The following is a 12,924-nucleotide window of genomic DNA, read 5'->3' as shown; positions in this document are numbered from 1 at the left end:
AAAAGATTACACCTTTTCCTCCCAACCCCACTGCAAATACTTCTGAGTTGACTATCTCTTCCCCTCATAATCTGACTAAAAATATCTTCATGCTGCTAGCATTAAACCCATGTATGTATTAAACCACCACCCAATCACCCTCATGCTCAGATTCCCAGAATAAGACTCAAAATATCAGACCTGGTGAGTGAATCCTTCTTTATTCATTGACCCCATTCATTGTAACAGGCTTCAGTTTGTCTTGTATGAATTTTTCACACCTAATTTCTCAACTAACACATCTGCCCTTACTCAGTGGTTGGCACACCAATATGTCTTTTGTGAGGAAGGTATTTCTTTGACGGTGCAGATTAAAAGACAGTAACAGGCTTTTATAGATGGTCTAACATCACAAATCTATTCCTTGGAATTAGCACACAAGAAAGCAAGGCAGATCAGTTATACGCTTCCCTAATAGTGGCCAGTAGAACTCTGCTTGAAGATTTTGGCAAACAAATTAAAGGTAAATTTTTGCTGACCACTAAACTTTATTATGAACAAGCCAATAAGAGTGGCAGGCCGTTGGCTAGAATGTTTCAGGGAAAAATGGCAGAATTGACATTCCTTACTATTCATGATAATGCAGGCAAATGTCACAACAAAACTGAGGAGATAGCGCAGCAGTTCTTGAACTACTACACCAAACTGTACAATCTGTTCACATCTTCAGACTCTACTTTCCAAACATGTTCCTGAGTTATAGAAAATGATTTAGCCTCACACAGCATGCTCAGGATTTCTCCGGATTTAGCTCTAACTTTGGAATGACCTATCTCGGGAGAAGAAACCTCAGCTTTGAAATACATGAAACCGGGCAAGAGCCCTGGACCCGAAAGACTTTCCACCCAATGTGTAACCCACTGAAATGTTATTACTTGCAATACATTAAGATGAACATTAGATGGTGGTGTCCTGCCATTCAGGATCACTCACATGGACAGAATAGCCCTCTAGAACTTGTATGCTGAACAGTAGGACTCAGCTAGTGAGCAGTGCGACCAGGGGCTACATTCCCCAAGAAAGGTAACGTGTAGGTAGGGGCATATAAATATCCCAGCCCAAGAGATTGGCTATGAGAGTGCAGGGAGAGACTCAAGGAGAAGGAGGTGTGCTGATGGCTGAAGTGCTGAACTAGCCCACGGAGCCAAGGTTGGAAAGAGAGGAAGCATGGAAAGAGTCTACTGACCACCCGGTCTGCCATGTTACCCAGCAGGCCAATCTGACAGCAGGAGACCAGATGGGTTGCCGAGTCTAAACCAAAGAGTCTGTGGACTGACCCTGGCTGCAGGGAATGATGAACCGCTATGATCTGCCAGACTGCTTTGATCAGGGGAGAGAGACCTATGCACTCACTAACCAAGTGAATACTGACAGTTTGCCAGCTCAGCTATCTACCTACACATAGCTGTGAACATTACATATAGTTGCCTCAGTTTGCAGCCTAATTCTCCCAGCAGCCATTGTTGAGATAAATCTGCATTACAGTTTATCATACAAGCTGACCGCAGGACATACAGTTGCAGGCCAGGATACAGCAGCGCCAACTGAAACAACAAATTTCCCTTTTTCAACAAAGCAGGATTCCTACTACTGTTCATTTCGTCTTTGATATTCAGAGGGAGTTGTCTTTGTCCATAAACACTTAAGCCAATTGTTGCTATTCATTACTTCAAGCTTGTCCTATGTTTAGTGCTTTAAAACGGACCCCACACTAATTCACTACCACCAAGAGGAAAAGTGTTAAATCTCCCCTTTTCCCTTACTATCTTTGTGTTGCTATCCTGAGGAACTATATTCAACGCCTCAACTTCATACCAACTGGGCACCAACAAGCATGCAGAAGACACTGTAGTGCTCTTAAAGGGACATTGCTCAATTCCAAATGAGAATTCTCTTTACTTCACAGCTAATCCTTGTCATCTAGTTCTGAGGACCCACAGTGAGCTTATCTGTTTCTTGATAGTTATTTCTGCTCACTGAGGATTCAGCAGTCTCCTCAGATTGGAGGCAGTGGATTATTTCTGAAAGCAGCCCTGCTAACAGTTATTGTTGCTTTACTGTGAATGTTTTTACTTTTGTTCACAATTGCCAAGAGTGATTATATTTGCTGCATGTATCAGTGTCATTTTGTTGTTTTTGATCAAGTTACCTTTAATCTCAATATAAACTTTATATTGGTTTATACTAACTTGTTGTCGGCACCTGTGGTAGTGAGCTCTTATTGATCCTCAACGTGGGGTTCCCCAGGGCGCGGAGTCTAAGCCCCAGCCTGCTTGTTCACCAGAGCCCCTGATGGAGGGGATGTACTTGCAGCAAGCTGGGACCAGGTCGCGGCCCCCAGATACGCCCAGCTGAGGTTGAGGAGACCGCTTGCAGGAACAGAGTATAAAGGGAGGAGACAAACGGAATCCGATTGTCAGGGATCCCCACGGCGCTGGTCCCGGCGCAGGTGCAGTGCGCCGCCTGGTGCAGAGACGTGGGCACTAGGTCCAGGCCGACCGCGGCGTCCAAACTTGCGCATGCGCACTAGGAGCCGCGGGCGCGCGCCTGGCACCAATGAAACGGCCCTGAGCTATCATTCAGTGCCTTCTGGTCTTACCTGCTCCCTGAATCTGCGAACCTGTACCCTGTAAGTTGCTGACCCAGATTGTACCTGCCCACTCTGTATTCTCCTACTCTGACCTTTGGCTTGCCTGACCTCTCTCCCGGATGCCCCCTATTGGATCTGATACTCTGTTACTGACCTGGCGTGTGACCCGACTATTCTCTGCCCTCTGCTTTGTACCGCACCGTCCCCACGGCTACCGACCCGGCTTGTCTGACCTCGCACTTGCTCAGCCATCCATCCATCCCATCGGGGTCACCCGACCTCCTCATATCAGGCTCTCCCCTCTTGGAGCCCCTGGTGAACACCCCTTCCACTGACGGGTGTACTCAGTAGTCGCGACCTGGTCTTGGGGTACTCCAAGTCCATCCCCACCATCAGGGGCCCTGGTGAACAAGTACTCTGGGGCTTAGATTCCGCGCTCTGGGGACACCTGACCAGTGGAGTGCTAGTGGTGCCGTCAGGCGGTCCGTTACACCGATAGGCAAGCCGAGCTCAGGACAGGCGGAAAACAAGCAAGGTCAGAGAACAAAGCCAAGGACGGTATACTAGTAGTCAATGTAGGATTCAGACAGTAGTAACACACGGGAGCTTCGACAACTAGGAAGTTGCTCAGGCAAGTGGGCTAGACTGAGCATGTCTTATATAGACAAGCAAACTAGGAGGCGGGCCAGGAAGTGATGGAAGGGAAGGAAATAAAACTCAGAGGATAGCAGACGACGCCCATAGGTGAGCACAGACAAACCACACATGTGAAAGGAATCAGGAGCAGCAAGGATGTAAGAATAAACACACAAGAGGCTGCAGGCTAACTTGTGACACTTGTGTGTGAATCCATTTTATAGTTGTGATTTATTTGGTGACAGGAGAATGGTGATGTTAGCAGAGGTTGGGCTTTCAACAAGAGGTTCAGATTGACAGAGAAACCAAAAATTACTAAGCAACCCTTAAAGTGTTACTAAACCCACAACAGTAAAATCAGTCTGCATATTCAGTAAAGCATGCTTGTTATACTCACTGTGGAACCTAAGGGGTTAATCCTCTGCATTGTGTAAAACCGCTATTTGATCCTGACTTCTCTGATCCTTCCTTTCTTCCAGTGCCCCCCTCTTATCTCCTGATAAGACATATCGTGTGGAGTCACTCTGCACATGTTCAGTTTGGAGTGTATTGAGTTTTTTTTTCTTAGCGTTCTTAGCGTGCATGTGATTAGCACAAGGCCAATCAGCACTGTCCAGACAGAGATCAGGGGTCCTGCATCATCCTACATCAGAATGAAAACTCCACCTACAAGCCTTAACATGTGCTTGGCTGGACACTGATAGAAGTCACAAGACTGCTCTAACTGCTGATGAGAAAAGGTATTTATCAGTTTATATTTACTAAAATAATTGCATTTCCATATTGTGTGTAATGTGGGAGACCAGATATAGTTAATGCAGGGTCCAGGGTTTAGTAACACTTTAAGGGGGTAGTGCTACAAATACTATAAGAGCTTTTCTGAGATTCTCATGCCTCTTTTTTTAGACGCTTTTAATTCCCTCCCACAGTGTGCGACACTCCCGCCACAATTACTGCAAGCACACATTACAGTGCTCCATAAGAAAGAGCAGGATGAAACACAAGTTCAGAACTACCATCCAAGTTCACTCCTGAATGTTGATGTACAACTATTTGCGAGAGTTCTGGCAAACAAACTACTGCCTTTTCTTCCTTAATGTATATCACAGGATCAGGTTGGTTTTGTCTCAGGCAGAGAAGCCATGACAATACCATTAAAGCACTTAATATTCATCACTGCCTCACTTGTTCAGCTAGACATTTTGATTGTATCAATGGATGCAGAGAAGGTGTTTGACAGGGTGACCTGGGATTACATGACTTCTGTATTGTCTTCAATTGGCCTTGGCACTTTCATGCAAGCTAGCATATTTAGTCTATACTCTAACCCATTGGCCAAAGTCAAGGTCAATGGCTGCCTTTCGGATGCTTCCCCATCCATAACAGAACTAGACACGACTGCCCACTAACTCCAATTATTTTTGTTTTCACACTGGAGCCTCTTCTGCGTTGTAGTGGGATGCACCCCGACATCTCAGGCGTACAAATAAGCAAGGAATACAAAACTGCGGCCTTCGCTGATAATGTTCTATTCTATTCCTCACGAACACGAAGATTACACTGCCTAACTTGTTTAAGGAATTCCAACAATACAGAGAAATATCTAATTTTAAATTTAATCTTCATAAATCCTGCTCCTTAACGTGACCTTCCCACAGTCCATTGTTTATAGCTGTTGGGAATCTTTCCCTTCATATAGCACTCCAAAGCAATCACATACTTAGGAATTCAACTTCCTTCAAAATGGTCAGATTTATATGTATTGAACTTTCACCCCCTTCTACAGGTTTCCAAAAAAACCTGAATACCTGGGTAAAAAATCAAATTTATCCTTATTTGGTCGGGCCGCTACAATCAAAACGACTATTTTGCCCTGCTTTCTCTACCTTTCTCAAGCTATCCCCATTAGCTTACCAACTGTTTGCTTTACATCACTCCGATCATTTATCATTTACAGTAGTTTCTTTGGAAAGGTTGTACACCTAGTCTCAGTTTAGCCAGACTTGACTAAACATCGTGGTGGCATCGACCTACTAGACTTTAAAAAATATCATAGAGCTTCACTTTTAATTAGGTTGGTCAATTGGCATATACATGATGCTTTGAAAGACTGGATTTTTGATTGAACAACATTGGGTAAGGGGATCCCTGCTGAAGTGTGGCTCCTTTCCAGTGAACATCCCTTAAAAGCCATCCACTCATTCATTCTACTATACAATGCTTTGAAGAAGTCATTAAGACAACCTCTATTGCTACAATTCCAGGCCCATTGACACCCATTTGGAACAATCCTGCTTTTCTCCTAGGTACAGAGACTAATTTATATTTCCCTTTGTGACCAATCTACACCCCAGGACATATCAATTCTTCACTCGGGGGGTATTCCATACTAGAGAAAATCTATCCTTTGTTGTTCCGGTCTCTTTAATGCCCCTCTGGTCTTATCTACAAACTCAACACTTTCTCAATGACCCCAGAACACAGGCAGCATACAACCGCTCATGCAAAAGGTCCCAAATGAATTGTGCCCTTTTTGGCCATTTTATTTGCTGAGCATAACTGCTCCTATTGAATGAAGCTTTAGGTGTGTTGATACTTTACACCAATGCTTTCTCTCGATTTTCTTTACTTAGACTTAAGTTCAGAACTAAAACAAATATTAGCATTTTTGTCCAAACAGCTGTTAGTAAAAAAAAAAATAAAAAAAAAATAATGGTTTAGAAGGTAAAACAGCAAGTCATCTTACACAAGTACCAATTTATCTTGATATGGTGCTGAGAATAATAATAAATGATAAACTGCAGTACAATAATACTTGGAAATAATGTAACCCCTGCAAAACTGAAGAAAAAATATGAATCCTGACAATTCATTGCTGTTGAAATAGGCCCTTAGGTGGTCCCTAATGTAATCATGATTTGAACATGTTGCTAGTCAATGCCCACTATTTGCTCTTATAAATAGTCTATTGTTAAAATTGTGAAAAATCACATTTCCAGGTTCCCAAATTTTTTAAAGAAATCTGATGAAGACTTAACACGAACCTGTAATTTGCACCAACTTTGGCAAAGTATCTGACAGGCTTCACAAAAGGTACAACAAGGTGTGTGCTGTACAATCAGTTTTTATCTCTGCTGTCCTAATCTGTCACCAGAGCCCCTGTAAGAATCAACTCTTAAGGTAGGGGTGCTTAACCTGTGGCCTGTGGGCCACATGTAGCCCTCAGAGCCCTCTGATGTGACCCTCGACCTCAAACCAGGGAAGCACACTTCATATCCTGTAAAACATCAGTGTGAAAGCAGCCTTATATGGGGCTCAGGACAGTAAGGGCACATTTACATTTCTGGTTTGGGGGGGGGTGCTAAAACCCCATAGTTCAGACTTGTTTTAAACACACACCCCTAACCTCTGGTGTAGCAGCAGGGATTGTAATGGTGAGCCTACCCCCATGCTCCAGGGAACCCGTGTGGCCTCCCTGTCACATTCTGTTTTACACAGGAGAGGCGGTGGGGGCGACATACATGGGAACCGATTCTCTCCATTTTCCCCAATGCAACCGATGAAAGTGGTGTTCCATTTTCCCAATGTAATCTCCCTCCAACTGGGATTCAACAGCTACAGGATGAATATGATCATTATGCTATTCAAAATAAAAAATGTGAACATATGAAACATTTAATTTCAATGTGGCCCGCAACCAGTTACCAAATCACTTAAGTGGGCCTTGCTCTTTAAAAGGTTGAGCATCCCTGTCTTCGGCCAACTGTAGGATACAAAGAAAGAGAGAGTCTCTGTGTTTTTGTTGGCATTTCTGTGGGTAATTGGATGGGAAAGCACTGTAAAGGAAAGAAAAGGTACACCTATGGGTGCTCACTGTGCAGTCTGTTACTTTATCTGATAAACTAATAAGGGGATTACACAACTTTACAGAGGTCATTAGAACAGGAACAGGGGGGAGATCTTTCATACTTCTGGTGACAACTAAGGGGAAATGTCCCTCATTTGAAGAAATTTTTTTTTTGACTTTTTATTGTTTCTCCAGGAGAAAAAAGCTAAGGGAAAACTCCTCAATGCACACAGAAAGAAAATACATCAGTGGGGTTTTAACTGTTCTTTATTTTACCCAGAATTTAAAAAAAAATATTTGGATATACTTATTACTGGGCCAACTAAATATTGAACCCTACTGACTAAGTCTGGGATGCCATTAAAGTTCATGTGCATGTAAAGGCAGGCGTCCCAATACATTTGGGAATATAGTATATATATATATATGTAGCCTGTAGCAATGCAGCCCAGGCCTGTAGGAGGAGCAGTGGACAGTAGCCTGTTGTCTTTCCAACCTACCTCTTTCCAGTGACATTGTTTTCGTCCATGCATTCCACGCTGGTTGAGGTGGACCTTCTGGTGTCCACAGGGTGTCCTTGCACCAACACTACCATCCATAGCTTTGTATTGCAGCAGAGTTTCCTAGAATGGGGATGAGTGGCTGATGCTGGTAGTATCCATGATGAGCGATATCTTATTTCACTCTTTGTGAGTGTTTTTAACCTCTTGCTAATAAACTGTCCATTATAATATTGCACTTAGGTGGCGCTTCCCTTTTTTCTCCCTCTTTTCATTATACACAGAGCTCGCCAACACAGGATGGCTGCCACCAGTGCTCACTAGATATTATGGACTTTTGTGGGCTCTTTATGGACATTTTGTTTAAAAATATTTTTGGAGTATAATAGTGGCATGCTGGTCACTGGCGCCAGAAATCCTCCGTATAAGAGTGGAGCATGACAACTCGATCAACCACATGTTAAACATAAATTTAGTTGTGGAAACAAAACATGATGACAGTGCTGAAAAAGCTTTAAAAGAATAACTCACTCCCGATTGTAATGTAGTCTAATTTTGCTGGCAATTTTTTAATTCAAAAATAAAAAGCAAAAAAAAAAAAGCATAATCAACTCAGTATACATTGATATACATTGTCAAAATTAACTAATCCAAAGAAAGGAAAGCAAAAACTTTATGCTTTCAACCTGGTTTCAACAGCACAGCTACCTGGCATTTGCTTTTCCCTGTTGGCTTTATTATACTCTCATTTACCACTGACTCCCTGTGGCCATACTAACTCAGTTGAATATGCATATTGCTATATCTGATGGATATTGAGAGGATGAGCCAGGTGTGAGGGTGCCAGATTGATGTATTTTTATGTACGGACCTGGGTGATCAGGACTACCTTTCTCCCTAAGCTTGCATCCTGCTTCTCTGCAGTAATATTGCCCCGCATTTGCTCATCCCTGCTGGCCTAATTACACTCTGCTATACCACTGGTACTTCTATACTTTACTGACATGGTGCATTTTGGAGACACCTTTCCTTTGGTGAATGGTGATGCAAGACCCAATAGAGGTCTTAGTTACAGTCATTCTAATCCACTAATATTTATATATTAGCCCAGGGTGGATATAGGGGCTGAATTCTGGTACCACCATTAATTGCAGTATTAATGTGCTAATGCTGTTGATGGTAACTCATGAGGATTCCTCTGTATTGAAAGGCTGATCCCTGGAGTGGGGGTTTGTTAATTCTTCATGCGTGTGGTTATGGAAGGTGTCTTTCAGAAGTGCCCACCTGTATTGTACAATCCATTTGCAACTCCTTATGTTTTTGGTTATATTTAAGTGTGCGTGGTCTGTCGTGTTTGCTGGGTGGCCCGGGATGTTAATTTGTTGTGACAACATTGTCATATTTTAACCTCTTCTGACTACCCTATAGCAGAACTACAGGGCAGCAGGGCTGTGCAAAATTACACACACATATATATATATATATATATATATATATATATATATATACACGTGATTTTGTATTTCCGGGTAGGGGGCACGAACAACTCTACCTGCGCCGCCATTGTTGGCTTCAGCTGCTGATCACCGGGTCCCGGCTGGAGATTCTCCGCCGACACCCAGCAATCGCCAAGGAACACTGACAGAGAAGAGGTCTCTATTTAAACAATACTGATCTCTCCCCTGTCAGCACTAGAATGCTGCTTTGTATTGCTCTATATAGCAGAGCAATACAAAGTAGCATGCTTACACAGTAAAACAGCACACAGCACATATAATGTGAAACACATACAGCACACAGTTAACCATTTGATCGCCCCAGATGTTAACCCCTTTCTGCCCAGTATCATTAGTACAGAGTCAGTTATTTTCATTAGCACTGATCATTGTATTAGCGTCACTGGAGATGTCAATGAAAGATAGTCAGTTCCCCCCCGCAGTGTCATAATGCCCGCTGCAGTCCCGCTATAAGTTGCTGATCACCACCATTACTAGTATTAAAAAACAAAAAAAACAAAATCCAGTATATATACTGCCATTTGTAGACGCTATGACTTTCACGTAAACCAATTAATCTACATTAATTGGGATTTTTTTTATCAAAGACATGTAGCAGAATACATTTTGTCCTAACTTTATGATGAAATGTTTTTTTTGGAATATATTTATTTTACTGGATATGTTTTAGAGCAAAAAGTCAAAAATATTTTTTTTTCAAAGTTGTCAGTCTTTTTTTGTTTATAGCACAAACAATAAAAACCGCAGAGGTGAACAAATACCACCGAAAGCTCCATTTGTGGGAAATAAAGGACATAAATTCCATTTGGGTGCAGCTTTGCGTGACTGCACAATTGTCAGTTAAAGTAACGCAGTGCCGTACACAAAAATGTCCTGGTCAGGAAGGGGGGTAAATCCTCTGGAAGGCAAGTGGTTAAAGGGTGAAGGGTGGAGGAATTGTCAATGTATTTTAATGGGTTTTGTACTACATTAATAAAGTTTTATATGCTGGTTATACTGCTTTGTCCTCATATAGTAACTACTAATTGGGTGGGCTCTATGAGCCTCAAGTGTACTAAAGTAAAAACCTTATGCTTTATTAGCAATAATAAAAAACAAAAAGAAGTGGCTGTAAAAGACAGGGAAGCACCCTGCATCAAAAAAATTTTTTTTTTTTTTTTAAGAAACAAAATGGTATGTGTGAGCCAGATTTGCCCCACTAAATGCAAATTTATACATGGGGTGGTGGAAGGAGCACTCTATCTACAACTTCCATAATCCATACGGACTTCAAATATTAACGTTCTTTCAGTACATCGACCTCATCTTTATAGTACATGGTGACCTATCACTGGCTGATTTCCTGACCTTCTTGAACTGCAACAGTTTAAACCTTAACTTTACTGGAGAAGAACAGTTAACAGAGATACATTATTTGGATTTGACCCTGATAGTATTAACTCAAGATCAGATTGTAACACTGAGCTCTTATAGGAAACCTATATCAAAGAATTCCTTATTGCATGCCTATAGTTGCCATCCCCAGCATGTTATTAGAGCTATCCTGGGGGTGGGGGGAGGGGTTGTGATCCTAACATTAAAACACTCAAGTCTTGAGGACTTTGATGCAGAAGCCAAAATATGGAACTTAGATTCCAGAGTCATAGCTATAACACACATTTGGTGAAAAAAGCATGTCTGCATGCCAGGAACACCACATGTAAAACCATTTTAAAAGATCAAGAGCCAGGTGAATATACACGCAAGGCCAGCTCAGCATCAGTGGTCTTTGCCACCTGCTATACCTAACAATTTAATATCAAGCGTATTATTTCTAGATACTTACTCATCCTGTATGCTGATCCTGGCTATGAGCACAAGGAGCCAAGTATGTAGCTAGGAAGGTAACATTATTTCCCCCAGCTTGTTCACTTCTGAAAGATCAGGTTAGACTTAGTTATACACAATGGAGTTTATTTACTAAAACTGGAGAGTGCAAAATCTGGTGCAACTCTGCATATAAATCAGCTTCCAAGGTTTATTGCCAAAGCTTAATTGAACAAGCTGGTTAGAAGCTGACTGGCTACCATGCACAGCTGTACTAGATTCTAGATTCTAAGTGCTCCAGTCTTAGTAAATCCCCCCCAGTGAGTCTCATCATTCTAGTTGTCAATATGCAGGGGGTTCACATGATCAGGTCATGTTCCAATGGCTGTTCTTATGAGATAAAGCAACTCATGAACTGCCAAACAAAATACATAGTATATGTACCTGTATTGAGTACCATATTCAATATGTGGGCAGAACAATGAGACGGCTGTGTGATAGATTGCTGTTCTGACAGCTTTCTAATGTCAGAATTGGCAAAAACATTACAATAGCCAGACATTTCAGGTCACATCATCATTCAGTTACAGGAACGTTAACATTCAGAATTCAGGTTACAGAAAAGGTAGATTGTTCTATCAGAGGGAGAGATTGCTTCTGTCTTCTATGTAAAATAGGTTAATTTTCAGATCTTTCAGCTTGACACACGCATTCCAAAAGAACTAAATTAAGAATGGCACATAACTTAATATTATGAATAAAAACTTTTTTTTTCATTTCCTTTATACTTTCTTTCCCCCCCCCCCTCCTCCTTTTACCTTGTCCCTCATCATATTGAGTTTATTTTGTATTTAAAAATTGCCAACAAAATTTGACTATACCACTGTCTAGAGCTAGTTATTCTTTTAAAACTGTTTCAGCACTGTCTTCATGTGTTGTTTCCACAACTAATTTTATGTTTCACATGTGGATGGTGATGTATAAATATAGTTGTCTTTCTTCACTCCTTCATCTCTATTACTAAGCCCCCGTGGGTGGTGCAAACCTTGTCAGGGGCATGGCTAAGGAGGAGCTCAAGGCTGAGGCCAACTGTATTCCCCTTTGCCTGTTGAACTAGTGGTGTGCGGCTTCACTGTTGTAGGCCTGCTACCCATTTTATTCTAAAAATGTGCCATAGCTGCCTTTTTTTACAACAGCAATTTTAATGTTGCATTCCAAAGTTTAAGCAGCTGTTTCACAGTTCCAAATGCTGTGAAATTTGTTTAAAAGAGTCTGTTCTATGCTCTGTAGGATTTTATCTGTGGGGTTATCAGGGTTTAGGCACCACCAATTGTTTCATTGCTATGTGAAAGTTGTAGATATGTTAATTGTTTGATAAAGCAGGGCCCGTCCTGTGCTCTGCAAGATTTTATCTGTGGGGTAATGGTGTTTCCTGATGCCAACATGGCAGCATACATGTGATATATCTCTGCCCCTATATCCACCCACAGGACCTGTGTATATCTATAAAAGTCTGACTAAGAGTAACCTCCCCCATTCTCCTTTTTGTCCTCAACATCTCAACCTGCAAGACCGTGATGTTGCAATAAGTCCCTACCTGCTGAATCCATCTGGGTTCAGCCTCTCCCCGATGCAGTCCTGCATGTTAGGTTGCTAAATGGACCAATAAAGTGGGGAGCCCCTTCTGGTGGTCTTTTGGGGCTGAGGAGTACTCTAACCAGAGACGTCAGAACCTCATGTGCTGCACCTCAGCTGGTGATTGTTTGCTGCAGTCCATGTTTCATGTGTTTCTCTGCACACCTGAGCAGAATCATGGTGCTGGAGTTAGTGCTGCCTTTTTCTTTTCTCCCACAGGTTAGTGCTGTCCCTTTTTGTCTTCCTCTCTTGCCTCTACCTTCATTAGATGTTGTCATTTTTTCCTTTGTGAGAGTGATTTGAGGGGTTTTCGTCAGCAGTTTTCCTTTCACTTGTGGCCAGAGTGTGTACATG

The sequence above is a fragment of the Staurois parvus genome, unplaced genomic scaffold, assembly GCF_062004578.1.
Source record: "Staurois parvus isolate SC_StPar_1 unplaced genomic scaffold, SC_StPar_1.0 ptg000099l, whole genome shotgun sequence".
Taxonomy (NCBI): Eukaryota; Metazoa; Chordata; class Amphibia; order Anura; family Ranidae; genus Staurois; species Staurois parvus.
The sequence above is the reverse complement of the archived record's forward strand: the minus strand, read 5'-3'. Positions refer to the sequence as shown.